This window comes from Rhinatrema bivittatum, chromosome 5, assembly GCF_901001135.1.
Source record: "Rhinatrema bivittatum chromosome 5, aRhiBiv1.1, whole genome shotgun sequence".
Taxonomy (NCBI): Eukaryota; Metazoa; Chordata; class Amphibia; order Gymnophiona; family Rhinatrematidae; genus Rhinatrema; species Rhinatrema bivittatum.
Window position 1 is genome coordinate 248,895,496 of NC_042619.1, and position 13,728 is coordinate 248,909,223.

The 13,728-nt window shown below is 46.3% G+C and overlaps 1 protein-coding gene across 12 annotated transcripts in view; it reads left to right on the plus strand.

Moving 5' to 3' along the window:
* Nucleotides 1-2,461, plus strand: part of ANK1 (ankyrin 1) — a 332,523-nt gene extending 330,062 nt beyond the window's left edge. For all 12 annotated transcript variants that reach the window (XM_029603725.1, XM_029603726.1, XM_029603719.1 and 9 more), the window contains one exon: nucleotides 1,625-2,461. The gene's annotated coding sequence lies outside the window, so the exon portion shown is untranslated. The remainder of the gene's footprint in view (nucleotides 1-1,624) is intronic.
* Nucleotides 2,462-13,728: the final 11,267 nt, after the last annotated feature.

Below are 13,728 nucleotides of genomic sequence, written 5' to 3' on the forward strand. Positions count from 1 at the left end.
GTTGGTGTGAAAGTTATTCTATGCATTTCTGACAATCAATGATTGTATATTGGAAGAAATTGCACCACTGAGTGTTACTTGCAACTGTGAAGTGTTCAAGCCCCTGAGGCAGCGGCTTTTGAGCCGCGAAACTCGGCCTGAGTCGGGCAAATTTTATGAATACGTCTCTGTTTTAATAAACACTGAAAAAGATCCAGGCATCTATTCTTGTGTTTTCCCAACCTCAAGTACTGCACTCACCCCAAGATCTGTGCACTCCTCAGAAGAGTTTTGGCTCTTGCAAATCATATTGTAATGTAACTAACTAAGGGGGTCATTTTTCAAAATGTGGTAAGGTGTTTTTGCATGCGATCGCACCATGCAAATTCTGAAAATAGGAGGAGTGTGGGCTAGCCTGTCTGTGAAGAGCTATTGCACAGCTAATTTTAACTACACCTCTTTCAAATGCATTAGCTGCTGTGACCATGCAGTAAGGTTTCATCACCATTTGTGATGTCTCCTGTAAGTCCAATTCAGCTGAATTGAGAGAAGAGAGAGAGAGGAGAGAGGAGAGAGAGAGAGAGAGAGAGAGAGAGAGAGAGGAGAGAGAGAGAGAGAGAGAGAGAGAGAGAGAGAGAGAGAGAGAGACTGGCCATAATATCATGGCCCATAGGCAGGTATTTGTATCCCTATTGGTAGGCCCCACCTAGTAACTCGAGGTGGGGATTAGGTAAGAGTGTAGGGGTTAGGGACCACTTTGACATTCTACGTGACACCTACGAACAGAAACAGTGGTCTCTTGTGAAGATTTTATGGCCTTCGGAGTGAGGAAACTCACTCCAAGATGAGATTTGGACAAGGTTCTCTCAACCTAGCTTGATGTCCATCAAGCTAGGTTGAGAGAACCTTGATGTCCATCAAGCTAGGTTGAGAGAACCTTGCCCAAATCTCTTCTTGGAGTGAGTTTCCTCACTCCGAAGGCCATCAAATCTTCACAAGAGACCACTGTTCTGTTCGTAGGTGTTACGTAGAATGTCAAAGTGGTCCCTAACCCCCTACACTCTTACCTAATCCCCACCTCGAGTTACTAGGTGGGCCTACCATAGGGATACAAATACCTGCCTATGGGCCATGATATTATGGCCAGGTGCTCGTGCTTGTGCTCTCGCTCAAAAATGGTCCCCCTAGTGGTTGAATGCAGGAAATACAACAGGTCTGGCACTTATCACAGAATCTGAAATGGTATCACAATTTGCACTAACTTAGCTCTTTGCACAGGTAATTAGTGCAAATTGCAATAAATGGTATATTAGCATAAAACACACCCCTTTTGCTATCGCATGCGGTACTTACCACATTTTGATAAATCCACCCCTAAGAGGAGATGCTTCCCCTGAACTTTTGATGTGAGCCTTGGTTCTTCTAGTGTGCTTTGAAGAGTTTTCTGATGTTTCTCCAGGAAACTTCAGATATTCCCCGGGGAATGCTGCAAATCCAGAATAATGAATCCTGGACTGTGCTGGTCCTTTTTGCATCCCTCTTCTAAAACAACAAATTATAAGATAGGAAAAGATTTCAACTCTTAGGACTTCTGTGGTCTGGAATATTTCTGCTAAGAATCAATTCTTTTTTTTTCCCCCCCTAGGATTTTACCTCAACTCCAAATCACTAAATCCAGAGCATCCCTTCCACACCGATGCACCCAGGGAGCAGCCACAGCTAATGGAAGCAGGGCTGACTGTACACATGTTCCTATAGGCTAATGGCATGATTTCTGCAAGAGTCCCTATCGCATGAATGAACTGACTGCTGCCGCATGAGCTACATATCACTAAATCTGGAAACTTCCAACTGGCAGAACAAGCACAGGACCTCACACCTTACCCATGGCTTCGTGGGACCAGAGGCACATGCTGGACGTGAGCAGCACATTGTACTCCCCTCCCACAGGCAGCGTGCAGGCATGGTCTAAGGACATAGGCATTGCCAAACTGGATCAAGCCAAAGGTCCATCCAGCCCTGTCTCTGACAGCAGCAAAGCAGTGGATGCGTAGAGGACGCATATAAGAAATGGGCCGTGTGTTGCGTTGCCCACGGCCTGTGTTCAGCCTGAGTTGTTCTGGTCCCAGAGGTGGTTTCACTGTTTGTGACCTGCATGCCAGAATGCTAGCAGTTATGGGGGGGGGGTTCGAGGTATTTAAGAGTCAGCTGGGGGAAAGCACATTTCACAGGGAGCATGACTTGCCCTCACAGCTCCATGGTTTAGTGTTCTGCAGACTGGAGGTGTCAGGGGTCTTGGGAGCAATGATGCCACCCCCAGAAGTTACCCATCTGGTTTAAGCATGTCTTAATAGAAAAAGACACTTAGTTTTTGTAATCCAATCAGCACTTACCTCTGGTTTATGTTAGCAATGTAACCTGTACAGTCATTGGCCTTGTATATATGAACAAATACTATGCAAACCAGTGGAGCACCCCAGGACCAGGTTGTAATGAATCCTCATAGCTCTAACAGGCTGAAGAGCAGGGAGTGTTCAGGCCTTTGCAACTGATAAGAGGCTCCTCAGTGTTATTAATCATTTTTCTGAGATTTCAGGGAATGTCAAGGGTGAATGACTTCTCTTCTTCAGATAATTGAGCCAATAGGTGCTTGGCTTGCATCTAATTAACCTTGTTGTGTTCTCATACCTCCAGCGCAGGAATGAAACCTCTCTTTCTCTCAGACCACCTTTACCTGCTAGCTCTCACCCTGGATTTCCTGTCCAGCTAACTTGCTCCCCGTAACCACTCATGTTCTCTCTCAGTGGCCAAACTAACAGAAGCAAATCAGTCCCCAGTATGCCTTTACACATTCCCCCCATAACTGGCAATGCTGTGTATTTTAAGCTGCTGAGATGTGGTTCTCTGTTACGAGAGACTTCACAGACATGGAACATTGCTTTCTCATGCCCACAGAAATGCACAAAGCCCCCAGGACTCTAACACTAAACTACCCACCTAAAATACAGGGCAGGCTTAAGAGTCATTGTCCCCATTAGTAAGGAGGCCTCACTGAAGAGAGAGCCTGTGAAATTTGGGTGCGCCTAACATATTGCCCCATTCTTTGTCCCATGCTGCCTTTGCCCATCAGCACCTGCTTCACCATCAGACGTCCCTCCCCTCTCAGAATATGAAAGATCCTAACCAATAAAGGCAAGAATGTCATCCTAAAGCTACTTAAAAATACAGCATTATAGTCTCTTAACTATTGAATATATTTCTTTCTATGTAGATCAGGGCAGAATGCCTGCTGCCTTCTTAATTTCTCAGAAAACCCAAATTCACAGCCTCTGCTGAAGTTCATTTTGCTGCTGATACTTACTGCTTTTTTCATGTCCTGTATTTCCATACCATGAACAGCTCATCTCTTATCCTGACCAGAAATAGGAAACTTTACTACATATTTTCCATTTTAGTTGGCCCAAAAAAATGCCGACAGATTCTTTATTGAATTGGACGTCTATACTCTGAAAATTCCAATCCAGGCAATAGAGTCACTGCAGAGATATATTCAGGGGCAGTGACTAGAAAGGACCCGGAAAAAGTCAAAGAGTGAATTTATTCCTACTGTAGATGCTCCAGAACAACAAAGTTTGAGCAGGTGTTTCTGAGCACTGCTAGAGGCCGTAATTATCTGAGAGAGAGGCCACCTAATCTGAACATTTTGGGTGCAGTGAAAGCAACCAGCATATCACAGAACCCACCAATCAAAAGTGTGGTGAAGTCCATATTCAGCACTGCTCATACTTAGCCAGACAAATGGTGCGATTTGAAAACCCCACTGCGCTGACCGGCTCCGAGACATCCAGATAATGTTTGTCAGTCTAAAACATTATCCAGCTAGCTCGGTGGCAGAGCTGGCTATCCAGTTAAGTTACCTGGATAATTGCTGATTTTCAACATTATCTGGCTAACACAGCAGATAACGTTGGGACTGCCAAAGGAGTAGCTGAATATGGCCCTCTTGCTTATTAATAATAATAATAATAATAATGAAGAGATATCAGAACATGCCCCGAGGAACCGTGCTGGAGGAAGCGTAAAAATTCCCAGTGGACGTGAGTATCCAGCAGACATGTTTGCTGCACCCACATCTGTAAGCTGTGGGGCTTCTTGCATGTTCTTATCTACTGATTTCTGTTTGTTGTGTTCTGTGATATTTGTACGGTGCTGTACCTTTCTGTACTTTCTTTACTGTTGCTAGGTTGGCAGCTGGTGCTGCTTGCAGCCACCACCGGAGCACAGCTAAATCTTCTGTACATCTGAAAGTCCTTTCTAAATTTAGAGACCGGGCACTGAGTCAGGCTGCCTGCACAATTACAGCTGCAAGTGGTTTTGAATGGGAGCCTGCAAGCTTCTTCCACCTCCTGGGAATTAAGCCATGGCCTGCAGAACCCCACCCCTCTCCCTCTCCCTCTCCTCCAGCCTGCTAGCCCCTGCCATGAGACCCACTGTCTCCTTGCAGAGAGAGCACACAAGAATCCAAGCTGTGGTTTTCCTCAGTGTGAAGCAAAAAAAAAAAGAAGTATAGGTAAAACAAAATGTATTTAACACTACTAACAAACTATGTATCCCTGTAACGAGTATTAGGGTACAGTATTAGTTTTCTCTTTATACAAAAATTACAACATAATCAGTAGTAGAGCTGACTGGAGCAGCACACTGGTCCATGCTAGCGTGGGATCTCCAGCTCGGGCACTGGCACGATTAGGGTTAGGGAATATGTTTCGCCTGCACATGCACCCGGTCTATAGCCCTGCGTGCTTCTGCTTGCTAGAAGGTGCTGTCAGTACTAATGGAGGGTCCTGACCTTGCAGCACCTTGAGAATGCTACAGGCTGCACTTAGAAGCTTTCTAGAGGTTTTAAGATGACTCTATTTTTTTTCCTTTTTTATTGTATTGAAAATGAAGCCTCTTGGATCTTCTCCAGTTCTTGTGTATTTGAGAGACCCACAGAGACTTTTCTCCTCTACACCAGCTGGACAGATTACAAATTAATAAAGAAATATATGCAAAGTCTCCAGTTCATCTTTACTCAGGCCGGGACTGCTGGCGGGGATGGGAGAGGAGAGGGGCACCATGCTAGAGATAGACGTTTGCCAAATTCTGGATTTACCCCATTGCATGCAGGGACTTGTAGTTTTGATTTCCCTATTTAAATGCAGGACTCAATCAACCCTTTCTGGCAAATCGGAAGCCAGCTGACAACCGAAGCTGGAGAGGAATCTACCCTCCTGGATGAGACCTTAGGCCGGGGTACCTCCTCCAGCCTAAGATCTCATCCAGGAGGGTAGATTCCTCCTGGACAAGACCCTCCTCCGGCCCCAACAGAAATATTCATAAGCAGCTGCATCTGCATTGGGACTGCTTTTCGATAAGTTTGGCAGAGGATGTTTCCTGTACCTGTGATCTCCAGCCAGATCGGCTTTCACTTCGGATCCCTCCTAAAAGTCACCTTACGAGCAGTGGCATGGGGGTTCTGCTGGTCTCTGGTCCAATCTTCAGCTGCCATTATTATTCCCAAGCATCCTGAAGAAAGCTTGAAATATTTGCAACATCCCTGCAGGACTTACAGCGCCTTGTAAAAGTCTACACACCCATGTACATTTCTTCACATGCTGCTGTCTAAAAAATACAAATCAGAATGCATTAGAGTAGGAGTTTGTTTCCCTGACCTACACAACACACTCTACACTTTCATTGTGAAGGAACAATTATAGAAATAATCAAACATAATTAATAATAATTAAAAAAAAAAGGCTTGACTGCATAAGTCTTCAATCCTTTTGCTACAGCAAACCCAACTTAGCTCCTGTTCAAAAAAACCGCCTTAACAAGGTCCATAATAAGTTAGAGCCCACCTGTGTCCAATCTCTGCAGTCAAGCTGATTCCTCTTGAATCAAGCTGTTTCTGTGAATTTGAAGCAAAGGTCAAAACATGCTGTAAAAGAAGCTGCCAAAAGAACTCCAGGATAACGTTTTTCAGAAGCACAGATTGGGAGCAGGCTAGAAGAAAATGTCAATGTGTTTGAATAGCCTTTGGGTCACTATCGGGTCCATCATGGTCTACCATGATCAGGCTGTCCTTCCATAGTCAACAGCCGTGGGACCCACGGCGTGGGTTAATACTGCTGTGGAAGACACTGGGAGGTGACATAAAAAGAACTACAGAGGTCATGGGCTTAGAATGGGGACAATGTTGAATGTGAAACAAATTCAGCATTGCTGCACAAACATGGAGGACGGCAACAAGGAAGCCACTACCGAAGAAAAGCCGTAGAATGTGCCGCATAGTGTTTGCAAAATAAACACTGAGGGGACGCTGCACGTATGTGGGAGAAGGTTTTGTGGTCTGGGGAGACCAAAGTGGAAGCTCTTGATCTCAATGCTAAGCAGGATGTGTTGTGGGGATGCTTTCCAGTGCTGCTGACAGGGAAGGCCAGTGAAGATGGAGGGAAAGAAAGATGGTGCAAAGCGCAGGCAGATCCTGAAAGAAAGTCTGTTCCAGTCTGCCATAGACCTGGGACTGGGGAGAAGATACACCTTTCAGCCCGACAGTGAGCCAAGCACAAAGCAAAAGCAACAACAGAATGGCTCAACAAGAAGAAAGCCCAGACCTGAATCGAACAGAAAATCTGTAGTGAGAAGACTGCAGTCCACAGACGATCCCCGGCCAACTTGAAAGAGCTTCTGTCAAGATGAAAGCAAAATCTGCACCATCTCACTGTGCAACCTCAGTAAATGCTTAACCTAAAAGACTAAGCTGCAGAAGGGGCTTCCAAGGGCTGTGAAGACTTACGCAATCAAGACTTCTCATTTTTCTATTCTTAATTACTTTTGTAATATTTCTGTAATTGTTGTGTACATCCGGGAAACAAACTCCTACTGTAAGGCATTCTGATTTGGATTTTTTAGGCAGCAGAATGTGAAAAATGTACAAGGGTGTGAAGACTTTTCCAAGGCAGCAGCTATGCTCCTCTAGCGATCAGCATGCAGAAAGTGCCGGCACAGATGCTGAAGAGTGTGGCTCAGTTAAGTTACTACCACCTTGGTAGTCGCCTTCCCCTAGGCTATCAGCATGCAGACCACCTTTTGATTGGCTTCTTCTACCCAGAGCATCTCACACAGAAGCAAGTTTCAAAACAGAAGGGAAGGATCAAGAGAGAGAGAGAGAGACTGCGGGGGTGGAAGGGGAGAGCATGGGGAAGGGGATGGGTAAGAGGAGCAGCAAGAGACCAGGGACGGGAGAGAGCAAGAGGAACAGAAAGCGATGGGAGGGTGAGTTAGAATATTAGGTGAAGCCAGCGGATATTAACCAACGTTTATTATGTACACCAGCACAGCCAGGCAAAAGACTGGAACAAGAACCAAGAGAGTGTCTAGCACAGGAACTGACCTTTCCATACAACTAGAGCACACACACACACCCTGTGTCATAACACCCCCTCCCCTCTAGGTGACATGGTTGTCCAGCTGCAGGGGTCACCTGTGCTCAGCTGATGTTTCCAAAGTCTATATGTCAGTCTCGGTCCTTGATGACCAAAGAGCATCATCTTCACACAGTGCTGGCTCTGGCAGGGAGTGCATATTTGGAGTTAAAGGAGGTTTCGGTGCTCAGCAATAGAAAATTTCCACAGTCTCATGAGGCACTCCAGTGTTTAAGGACAAACAACCTCTCAGGTGATCAAAGTGGCACTGCTGGACCCTTCCATCAGTGATTTGGACAAGGTATGACAGAGTTCGATGATGGGAACAGGGACTCACTTTGGTCCAGTCCCATAACCTATTGTAAACGCAGGATCTTGTAGTGTAAGTACATGCACGATAGATGAACCCAGGCAGGAGTTTAATTCCTGTTCTGCTTGAGTTGCAATGCCACAATGATGTCAGAATTGAGATGGCCTAAGCACGTTTTCAGGTGGTGTCCCGTAAGCCGTTCTGCTGTGCTGACTCCTGTGTTGCACAATGAGGAATCGGGCAGGCTAGTACACCAATCTCCTTCAGTGGTGCTCCTTAATGCATCTTTTGTTGACTGTACCATCTGCTATGCCCATCCATTTGCCTGAGGCTGACAAGGTGCAGTGGTGACAGCCCTAATGAGGTATTTTTGCACAAAGTCCTTGAAGTCATCAGATGTGAAAGCATCTGACCCACTGACTGACACAATCATGTCTGCTAGCCCATGCGTTGCAAACAGTTGTCGAAGCAGATGCTTGCAAGAATACTGGGATTACCTCACGCCACCTCAAATAAGAATCTATCACAACAAGGAAAAGTACTGCAGTAGCATGAAACTATAAAAAGGGAGACTATGATAAAATGTGGAAATTAGTTGTAAAATTATTAGGGATGTGAATCGTGTCCTCGATCGTCTTAACGATCGATTTCGGCTGGGAGGGGGAGGGAATCGTATTGTTGCCGTTTGGGGGGGTAAAATATCGTGAAAAATCGTTAAAAATCGTTAAAAATCAAAAAATCGAAAAACCGGCACATTAAAACCCCCTAAAACCCACCCCCGACCCTTTAAATTAAATCCCCCCCCCCCCCGAACCCCCCCCCCCCAAATAACTTAAATAACCTGCGGGTCCAGCGGCGGTCCGGAACGGCAGCGGTCCGGAACGGGCTCCTGCTCCTGAATCTTGTCGTCTTCAGCCGGCGCCATTTTCCAAAATGGCGCCGAAAAATGGCGGCGGCCATAGACGAAAAAGATTGGACGGCAGGAGGTCCTTCCGGACCCCCGCTGGACTTTTGGCAAGTCTCGTGGGGGTCAGGAGGCCCCCCACAAGCTGGCCAAAAGTTCCTGGAAGTCCAGCGGGGGTCAGGGAGCGATTTCCCGCCGCGAATCGTTTTCGTACGGAAAATGGCGCCGGCAGGAGATCGACTGCAGGAGGTCGTTCAGCGAGGCGCCGGAACCCTCGCTGAACGACCCTCCTGCAGTCGATCTCCTGCCGGCGCCATTTTCCGTACGAAAACGATTCGCGGCGGGAAATCGCTCCCTGACCCCCGCTGGACCTCCAGGAACTTTTTGGCCAGCTTGTGGGGGGCCTCCTGACCCCCACGAGACTTGCCAAAAGTCCAGCGGGGGTCCGGAAGGACCTCCTGCCGTCCAATCTTTTTCGTCTATGGCCGCCGCCATTTTTCGGCGCCATTTTGGAAAATGGCGCCGGCTGAAGACGACAAGATTCAGGAGCAGGAGCCCGTTCCGGACCGCTGCCGTTCCGGACCGCCGCTGGACCCGCAGGTTATTTAAGTTATTGGGGGGGGTTCGGGAGGGTGGGGGATTTAATTTAAAGGGTCGGGGGTGGGTTTTAGGGGGTTTTAGTGTGCCGGCTCACGATTCTAACGATGTATAACGATAAATCGTTAGAATCTGTATTGTATTGTGTTCCATAACAGTTTAAGACGATATTAAAATTATCGGACGATAATTTTAATCGTCCTAAAACGATTCACATCCCTAAAAATTATCATCACTTGAGACCCAGACAAAAAGCATTCCGTGCATTAAAAAAGGTTGAAGGAAAAAGAAACAACTGCCGGCATGGTTTAATAGTGAGGTGAAAGAAGCAATTAAAGCCAAAAGGGCATCATTCAAAAAATGGAAAGCCAACCCAAATGAAGAAAATAGGAGTTGCACATAAACACTGGCAAGTTAGATATAAAAAAAAGTAATTAAGCAGACTATGAGAATAAACATTTTTTCAAGTACATTCAAAAGCAAAAAGCCTATGGGGAGTCAGATGACTGAGGGATAAAAGGGGTGGTCAGGGAGGACAAGGAAATAGCAAAAAAAAAAAAAAATTAATTTTTTTGCCTCAGTCTTTACTGAGGAGGATGTTGGGGTCATACCCACATAGGAAACATTTTTTGATGACAATGACTGAACAACTAGATGAAGTCTCTGTGAAACTGGAGGATGTAATAACTCAGATTGACAGACTAAAGAATAAAAAATCACCAGGACTGGATGGTATTCACTCCAAAATTTTAAAGGAACTTAAAAATGAAATTGCAGACCTGTTTCTGGTGATTTGCAACCTATCATTTAAAACAGCCATGGTCCAGAAGACAGAAGGGTGGCCAATGTGACACCAGTTTTTAAAAAGGGCTCCAGAGGTGATCTGGGAAACTATAGACCAGTGAGCCTGACGTCAGTGCTGGGAAAAATGGCCAAAGCTATTCTTAAAATCAAAATTCTTTTGCAAAATAGTTTTTGCAAAGGAAAGTCTTGCCTTGCCAATTTACTGGATTTTTTTGAGGGTGTAAATAAACATGTGGCTAAAGGTGAGCCAGTTAATAGAGTGTATTTGGATTTTTAGAGGGCATTTGACAAAGGCCTTCATGAGAGACTCCTCGGCAAATTAGGAGGTCATGAGATCAGAGACAGTGGCCTACTGTGGATTTTTAACTGGATAAAAGACAGTAATCAGTGGGTAGGACTAAATGGTCAGTTTTCCAAATGGAGAAAGGTCATTAGTGGAGGCCCCCAGTGGTCTGTACTAGGACCTGTGCTATTTAGCATATTCATAAATGATCAGGTCCGGTGCAAGGGTATTAGGCTCTAGGCAAACCTTACAGCCTCGCAAACCCCCCCCCCCCCCCAAAAAAAAAACCACACACACACACACCTCTCCATACACAATTAAAAATGATGCATTTACAATAATACGTTGTATATGAAAAAGTACATTCTGAGGTAAAAATAGTACTTAAAACAATATGTATATTATATTTACTGTGCGAAAGGACTCTTGGAACCAAATTGGAATTAGGCCTATTGTAATGCGTGTTGGATATGGGCTTGTCCATCAGAAAGCTTTGAGAAAACTGAATTACGAAGTAGTAAAACTCCCCTACCAAAACATCACTCAAATAGTCCCCACCCTACCTATGAAGGAGCAACACTGCAAATATGCAGGGCCCTGTAGAACTTAAGTGCAGCCTTTATAGTGAGATTCTGTCCCACTCCTATACAGAACATTTTTTATTTTGTAATGCACTTGAATAATGGCGGTGGTAGTTTTCTTAGATGGTTGAAACTGGACAGAGGTTTCTTTGTTACTTAGAGGGTTCTTCTGTATGGAGAGGCCACTGACATACGTGCCCAGCACTTTGTGAGAATGGTGCCTCTTGCTTTAGGAGTGGGGGTGTCCTATCCCTGCATGTATGGAATTTGGTACCAGGCAGGTGTGGAGGAAGCCATTGGACCCCTGCCAAGATCAAACTAGCAGGGTGGTTTTCCTATCATGGATGATTTTCTTTATTTAAATAAATAAAGTGACCATGTTTGGGGGGGAGGGGTGGAAGGAGGGTTTTCTGGGTGGCACCACAGCAAAACTGGTGTCAGCTACAGGGCCCAGCCGCCACCAGTTTTAGGTACCGGTAGATGGGGAAGGAGCATTTAGGGATCATTCCTGCACAATTTAGAAATGGTGGACCTGCGGATGGGGTAAAATAGGGTTCAGGGTTGCCGGAGAGAGCAGGGCTATTTTCAGCGGTGAATGAGAGCCTTTGGACATAACGTGAGACTGACAGTTTCTATTGTGTATTGGTTATTAGGGGAAAACAACAAAAATGTTGTGTTAAAAAAAAAAAAAAAGAACCAGTGGGGGGGATGGGGGCAGCACAGCAACTTTGTTTGCACAGGGCAACAAAAATGCTAGCACCAACCCTGAATGAGAGGGAAGCATGTGGGGGTCCATGAACATTTTGGAGGTTGAAAAGGGGTCTCTGGTGTAGAATATTAGGTGGAACCCGAAGATAGTAACCAACTTTTATTACATAGACAGACACCTAAGTGGTAATTGCACAGCCAGACAAGATAAAGTACAGAAACAAGAAATAAGAAGCAAGAGAGCCTTTAACATCGAACTGGAGTGTTCCATAAAACTAGAGCGCCCCCTGCTGCATACATAACAGGGGGGGGGAGAAAGAGTACAGGGAGCAGCAATAGACTGGGGGAGGGGCAAAAGGAGCTGGGGGGACGGATGCTGTGGGGGCAAAGCAGCTGGGATAGATATTGTGAGGGGAGAGGTGTAGAAATGGTTTTAAATATAAATAAAATGGGGAGATTGTGTGAGGGACGATGCTGGTGAAGAGGGGGAAAGAGTGGGGGAAGGGAGAAGAGGCAAGAGATGCAGGAGATGGGGGGAAGAGGTAGGGTGGACATGGTGGGTGCCCACGCTGCTGTCCATTGGGGAAAGGCATAGCATGCCGTGGTGGGATGAAGCAGGGAGGAGGAGGCAAGGTGAGGGAGGCAGACTGGAGAGAGATTTGGGGGGGGGGGGGGGGAACAGGGAGCAGAAGAGAAATGCGGGAGGAGGAGAGATGAGAGACTGATGGGAATGAAAAGAAAGATGAGGGACGGGAAGGTGGAGAAGGGCGAGCTGGGGGAAGAGAGGGATAGAGAGAAGCGAGTTGAGGGTGGAGAACGACAGAGGAGAGAAGAGAGGAGGGAAATTTGGAGGTGAGATGGAGTGAAGGAAGGAGGAGGGAGGGAGGAGGAGAGCCCTGTGGGGAGTGTGAGGAGAAGGGATATGTGTGGCATGAGGGGGGTCTGAGAAGGAGGTGCATGAGAGGAGAGGGGAGACGTGAGAAAAAGAAAAACCACAGGAAATGACAAAAGAAATGGGACAGAAGGAAGGTGTCAGCGGGACAGAGAAGCTAACAAAGGGGCGCGGAAAGGCAGAAAACCTGAAAATGAAGAAATAAACAGAAACATGAAAATAAGTCAAAAGAATGAAGGAAACATGAAAGAAATTGAGAAGGATCAGGAGAAAGGAATGAAAAAGAAACAGAGGAAGATGGTAAGCAGGAGAATAAAAGGTAAGCAGTCAGTTGGAAAAGATGTGGGCTCTGAATAACTCTAATTGTCTAAGAAAATTGATGGTGAAGTCCAAGAAAGTGCAGCCGTGTTGTCAGCGGTTTGGAGTCACTGAGGGACTGGGGTGGCAGCTGCTCCCCTTGGCAGCCCTGTTACTGTCACAGATTCAGTCCTGCCTAGGCAGTCACTCTGACAGGGGAGGCTTACTTTCAGGCCGATTCAGAAAAACGCGCAGGAGAGCTGACGAGCGCCTGCTCTCCCGGCGCACACACAGGCCACTCTCCTGGGCGCGCGATTCAGGAGGGTGGCCTATGCAAATTAGGGCCCGTGGTAAAAAGTGGCGCTAGGGACACTACCGCGTCCCTAGCGCCACTTTTTCGACAGGAGCGGCGGCTGTCAGCGGGTTTGACAGCCGACGCTCAATTTTGCCGGCGTCGGTTCTCAAACCCGCTGACAGCCACGGGTTCGGAAACCAGACGCCAGCAAAATTGAGCATCCAGTTTTCGAGCCGCGGGCCGATTTTAAATTTTTTTTTTTTTTTAATTATTTTAAACTTTTAGGACCTCCGACTTAATATCGCCATGATATTAAGTCGGAGGGTGCACAGAAAAGCAGTTTTTACTGCTTTTCTGTGCACTTTCCCAGTGCCGGCAGAAATTAACTCCTGCCTTTGGGTAGGCACTAATTTCTGAAAGTAAAATGTGCGGCTTGGCTGCACATTTTACTTTCTGTATGGTGCGGGAATAACTAATAGAGCTATCAACATGCATTTGCATGTTGCGGGCACTATTAGTTTCCGGGGGGTTGGACGCGCATTTTCGACGCGCTATTACCCCTTACTGAATAAGGGGTAGAGCTAGCGCGTCAAAAACACGCGTCCAAACGCG